This window comes from Suricata suricatta, chromosome 13 (genome assembly GCF_006229205.1).
Source record: "Suricata suricatta isolate VVHF042 chromosome 13, meerkat_22Aug2017_6uvM2_HiC, whole genome shotgun sequence".
Classification (NCBI taxonomy): Eukaryota; Metazoa; Chordata; class Mammalia; order Carnivora; family Herpestidae; genus Suricata; species Suricata suricatta.
In genome coordinates this window covers 60,061,474-60,067,250 of record NC_043712.1, presented here as the reverse complement: position 1 = coordinate 60,067,250, position 5,777 = coordinate 60,061,474, and the positions used below count along the sequence as shown (strand labels likewise).

General features: G+C 42.6%; 1 pseudogene; it reads left to right on the top strand.

Annotated features, from left to right (window-relative positions):
- The first annotated feature begins 4,678 nt into the window (after positions 1–4,678).
- Positions 4,679–5,409, top strand: LOC115276813 (annotated as a pseudogene).
- Positions 5,410–5,777: the final 368 nt, after the last annotated feature.

Here is a 5,777-nt window from a genome sequence, read left to right as displayed (position 1 = left end):
TTTAAAAAAGAAATGATGTTATTGTTTCAATGTCTATATTTTCCAGGGTCCAATGGACTTTAGAACATCAGAACCTGATTCTATTAGTATTATGAGCAATTGAAAAACTCATATATTTTTTTATTTAGTTTTTAAATGTTTATTTTTGAGAGAGAGAGAGAGAGCAAGTGAGCAAGCGAGCGTGAGCAGCATAGGGGCATAGAGAGAAGGAGACAGAATTCAAAGCAGGCTCCAGGCTCTGTGCTGTCAGCACAGAGCGTGAGTGGGGTGCAAACCCATGAACCCTGAGATCATGACTGACCTGAGGTCAGATGCCCAATTGGCTGAGCCACTCAGGCGCCCCCAAAACCTCATTTTTGAAAAAAGTTTATTTATTTTGAGAGAGAGAGTGGGAGAGAGCACAAGTAGGGGAGGGGCAAAGAGAAGGAGAGACAGAATCTCTCTGTCTCCACACCATCAGTGCAGAGCCTGTGATATCACTACTTGAGCTGATATCAAGAGTCAGACACTTAGGAACACCTGGGTGGCTCAACTGAAGTGTCAGACTTCGGCTCAAGTCATGATTTCATGGTGGGTTCAAGCCTCATGTTGTGCTCTGTGCTGACCTCTTAGAACCTGGAGCTTGTTTTAGAATCTGTCTCCCTCTCTCTCTGCCCCTCCCCTATTCACAGTCTGAGTCTCGCTCTCTCTCAAAAAATTTTTTTTAAATAAAACATTAAAAAAATAATAACTCAACCGACTAAGCCACCCAAGGCACCCTGAAAAACTCATTAAACGTATTTTTTTATGTTTATTTTTGAGAAAGACGGAGTGTGAGAAGGGGAGGGAGAGAGGGAGACACAGAATCCAAAGCAGGCTCCAGGTTCTGAGCTGTCAGCACAGAGTCCAATGTGGGCTTGAACCCACGAACAGAGATCATGACCTGAGCCAAAGTCAGATACTTAACTAACTGAGCCACCCAGGCACTTCAAAAAAAATTTTTTTTAAATGGCCAATATGGGGATTGAACTTAAAACGTCAATATCAAGAGTCACATGTTCTATCTATTCTGCCAGCAGATACCCCAAAAGTTTTTTTTTTGAGAAACTATTTTTTTTACAAGTAGTGTCTCTGAGTTAATTTCTTTTTTTTAAGTGTTTTTTTTTTAGTGTTTTAGTTTTATTTTTGAGAGAGAGTGTGAGCAAGGGAGAGTCAGAGAGAGAGAGGAAGACACAGAATCTGAAGACAGGCCCTAGGCTCTGAGCTAGCTGTCAGCACAGAGCCCTACGCAGGGCTCAAACTCACGAACTGTGAGATCATGACCTGAGCCGAAGCTGGATGCTTAACCGACTGAGCCACCCAGGCGCCCCTCTAAGTTAATTTCAAAGGTAATTCATCCACATAATAGGTTTCAAAAGGATCACAGCCACCTTGCACTGTAATTCATTATCAGAACTAAATGAATTATTCTGATAATAATATTAATTACAATTCAAATTTAATGGTAGTTCTACTTCAGGGATATATTAAGTTGTCTGGGTTATAATTTAGTCAGTTTTCCTAATTGGCCTACTTCAATAATCAAGATGTGAAACAAGTACAATAAAACATTTTATATAGTGTTTTATAGCTTTGAAAATGATCTCGTTTTTAAAAACAACATTGTGTTTGAAGTGCATAACAACTCAGGGAGGTCAACACAACTGATGTAGCACCTTCAATTTTCAGGTGAAAAAACAGACTCAGCTATACTTTATCAAGCAGTTGTAACTTATAAACATTACATAACTGGTAAATAGTGGGGATGGTTCTGGAGTAGTCCCCTAGACTTCCAGTCACTTCCCATTACACCAAGTGAACAGAATATTACTTAAAAGGGCAGGCCCTGGCTCTATGTGACTCTGAGCAAATTAATCTCACCATGCAACAATCTATCTGTAAAATGGAAATAATAGCATGTACTTCACTGGATAATACTTCACTGAAGATAAAAGGTGCTGATAACTGCACAGCACCTAGAACAGTATCTGGCAAATCACAAGCCTTATATAAGTTCTACCATGTTACCTTAACCCATAATAAGATGCATGTCTTCTACACCTTACTAATAGTATACCCACTGAAGCACAGAAGTAGGGCACATCTCAGAAATTTTGTTAAATGTGAAAAGAGTAGAGAGAAAACCATATTTTTTACTTCCAATATTCCCAATATTTTTGGTTAATTATATTTCCACAATGTCTACAACCAAGTAAACCCAGTAAACCCGTGTTAGGAATAGTTGCCTGGGATTGCCAATCAGTGTGTAACCTAATTTTAAATAAAAACGAAGCAGTTTTTGGTCTCAGCCCAAGTCCACTGATTACTACATGGAGTGACATAATGAAAGATGTTAGGTCAAAGCCCCAGCAAGACCCAGCTGCAACACTGCAAATTATTTATTTATTTATTTATTTAAATATATATATTTTAATTTATAGTTTATTGTCAAGTTGGTTCCCATATAACACCCAGTGCTCTTCCCCACAAGTGCCCTCCTCTATGACCATCACCCCCTTCCTTTTTCCCCCTCCCCCTTCAGCTCTCAGTTTGTTTTCAGTATTCAAGAGTCTCTCATGATTTGCCTCCCTCCCTCTCCCTAACTCTTTTTCCCCCTTCCCTTCCCCATAGTCCTCTGTTAGATTTCTCCTGTTAGACCTATGAGTGAAAACATATGGTATCTGTCCTTCTCTACCTGACTTAATTCGCTTAGCATGACCCTCAAGGTCATTTTTGCTACAAATTGCCAGATTTCATTCTTTCTCATTGCCATGTAGTATTCCATTGTATATATAAACCACATCTTGATCCATTCATCAGTTGATGGACATATAGGCTCTTTCCATGATTTGACTATTGTAGGAAGTGCTGCTATGAACATTGGGGTACATGTGCCCCTATACATCAGCACTTCTGTATACCTTGGGTAAATCCCCAGCAGTGCTATTGCTGGGGCAACATGCAGAAGAATGAAACTAAACTATTCTCTTGCACCATACACAAAAATAAACTCAAAATGGATGAAGGACCTGAATGTGAGACAGGAAACCATCAAAATCCTAGAGGAGAAAGCAGGAAACAACCTCCTTGACCTCAATTGCAGCAATTTCCTACTCAACACATCCCCAAAGGCAAGGGAATCAAGAACCAAAATAAACTATTGGGACCTCATCATAGTAAAAAGCTTCTGCACTGCAAAGGAAACAATCAAGAAAACTAACAGGCAACCGAGGGAATAATAAAAGATAGTTGCAAATGACATATCGGTTAAAGGGCTAGTATCCAAAATCTACAAGGAAGTCACCAAACTCCACACCCAAAAATGAATAATCCAGTGATGAAATGGGCAGAAGGCATGAATAGACACTTCTCCAAAGAGGATATCCAGATGACCACTGCAAATTATTCAAAGAAGTGTTTCAGTCCAGCTTAAGTGCGTGGGTATTTTGGATACCTTGGATTCAGCAGAGCTTAATGCTCAGCTATGACAGGTGGCTGTAAATCGTCTGTGGCCAGGAAGCACCCACAGTTCTAGCCTATAAATGCAGACTGAAGTTGGTTCAGCCTCCATGCTTCTGACAAACCTGGAGTCCCCATTTCTCATTGGGGCCTCGCAGGCCTTGCCCTCTAAAATCTCCACCCACTGAGGTGGGATGCCCTCCAAGCTCCTGCGTTCCTGGCACAAAATCTCGGCAATTTCACGAAGGAACAGGCCAGTTGCTGCAAAGTCTGGGGTAAGGGCATGGCAGAACCTAGGTCCTCCCTGGCAAGAAGACCATTAAGTATAAGGTGAAAGGCAATGCTGTAAGACAAGCCGAGATCCAGGTTCTGTGGCTGCTGCTCCGCCCTTGGCTGCGGCTCTATGGTCCGCTCAGTTCGTGTTGGTTCCTGTCCTCTCTCCGCTCTCTCAGCCTCAGGGGGCTGGAAGTTATGAGAAGGTGGCACTTGCTCAAGTGAAGTGCGGAGGATGAAATTGGAGGGAGGAACCTGACTGGAACCCTCTAGGCCATGGAGGTTCACGCTGCTCCAAGTGTCCTGAGTCTGGTGCTCACCGCTGTGGTTGATGGTCCAGTTGTACATCCTTTGGTGCCTTTCCTGGCCCTGTGAGAACGCTGGCTTCTTGGAGGAATGTCTGTATAACTGACAGCAGTCTGGCAATTTACACCTTCATTGCCTGTATGATGGCCCACTCACCTTTTTAGCTAGGGTCTTGACCTGCCCTTCCAGAAAATTGCTGTTGGACTGTGGTGGGTGGATGGAGATGCAAGAAAAAAACCTCGGAACAGTTTCTGAACACCAGATCAGAGCTAGGGAAGGCAGAGGCCAAAGGGCAGTTATTGTCATGTCCTCTTTGTCTGTTGTGACTATCAGTCTGGTGGAGTGAGCTTCTGGCTGACCATTATCCCTCCTGCCATTCAAGCCTTTTTCTGCATTGGCATGTGGTCTGATCCACCACCTCAACTATGAGAGCTTTCTGGGCCTAAACCCTTCTACCTCCTTTTCTACTAAGCAAACACAAAGGTCCGTAAGGTCTGGTGGAGAAGCAGAGTTCAAAATTAAATTTGGAATATTTCAGGTGGATTAAAAAATATTTCAGCAATGCAGATAATTGGGTTGTGAGGGATGGTGCTGTTGATAAGTCTTGATATCCTATCCAACAAATTAATGTCTGAATATGTTCAACAATTTAACAACTATTGATGGGAGCCATACACTTTTGGACTTTTGGATCCTAGAGGGTAAGAAAAATTGGACAGCCTTTTGGCTTTTGGTTCCGAGGAGGCGACGGTGCAACAGTCCTCGGTCGTTCCGAATCCGGGTTCATCCGACACCAACCGCCTCCACCATGCCGCTTAAGTTCGACCCCAACGAGATCAAAGTCGTATACCTGAGGTGCACGGGTGGCGAGGTTGGTGCCACGTCTGCCCTGGCCCCGAAGATTGGCCCGCTGAGTCTGTCTCCAAAGAAGGTTGGTGATGACATCACCAAGGCCACCGGTGATTGGAAGGGCCTGAGGATTACAGTGAAACTGACCATTCAGAACGGACAGGCCCAGATTGAAGTGGTACCTTCTGCCTCTGCCCTGATTATCAAAGCGCTCAAAGAACCGCCGAGAAACAGAAAGAAGCAGAAAAACATTAAGCACAGTGAAAATACCACTTTTGATGAGATTATCAACATTGCCCAACAGATGCGGCACCGATCGTTAGCCAGAGAACTCTCTGGGACCATTAAGGAGATTCTGGGGACCACCCAGTCTGTGGGCTGCAATGCTGATGGCCGCCACCCTCATGACATCATAGATGACATCAATAGTGGTGCAGTGGAATGCCCAGCTAGTTAAGAATTACAAAGGAAAATATTCTAATAAAGGATCATTTTGACAACCAGTGGAAAAAAAAAAAGAAAAAAATTTGACAGAATAACCCCTCCATCATTTACAAACAGACATATTTCTAGTTTCTTTTTTAGTTAGTGCCCTCATTTGAAAATGTGAAAGAAAGATGGGTACCTAAGATAATTCTCCATTGTCTGAAGACTTCTAGTTTGTTGGAACCAAAATCGATCTCAGACATGTGACTCTCAATTATTGAAAAGCTTGCTAAAGATACATAGAAACCTCTGATGACACAGACTGCTGAAATGTTGGTCTATGACCTGAAGGCTGTGAAATATGTGGAACATTCTGTATTCACACAGAAAAACCTAAAAGATGTGTTGGACAAAACATTGTTAGCTGCCTTGGAGCTTCTAGAACT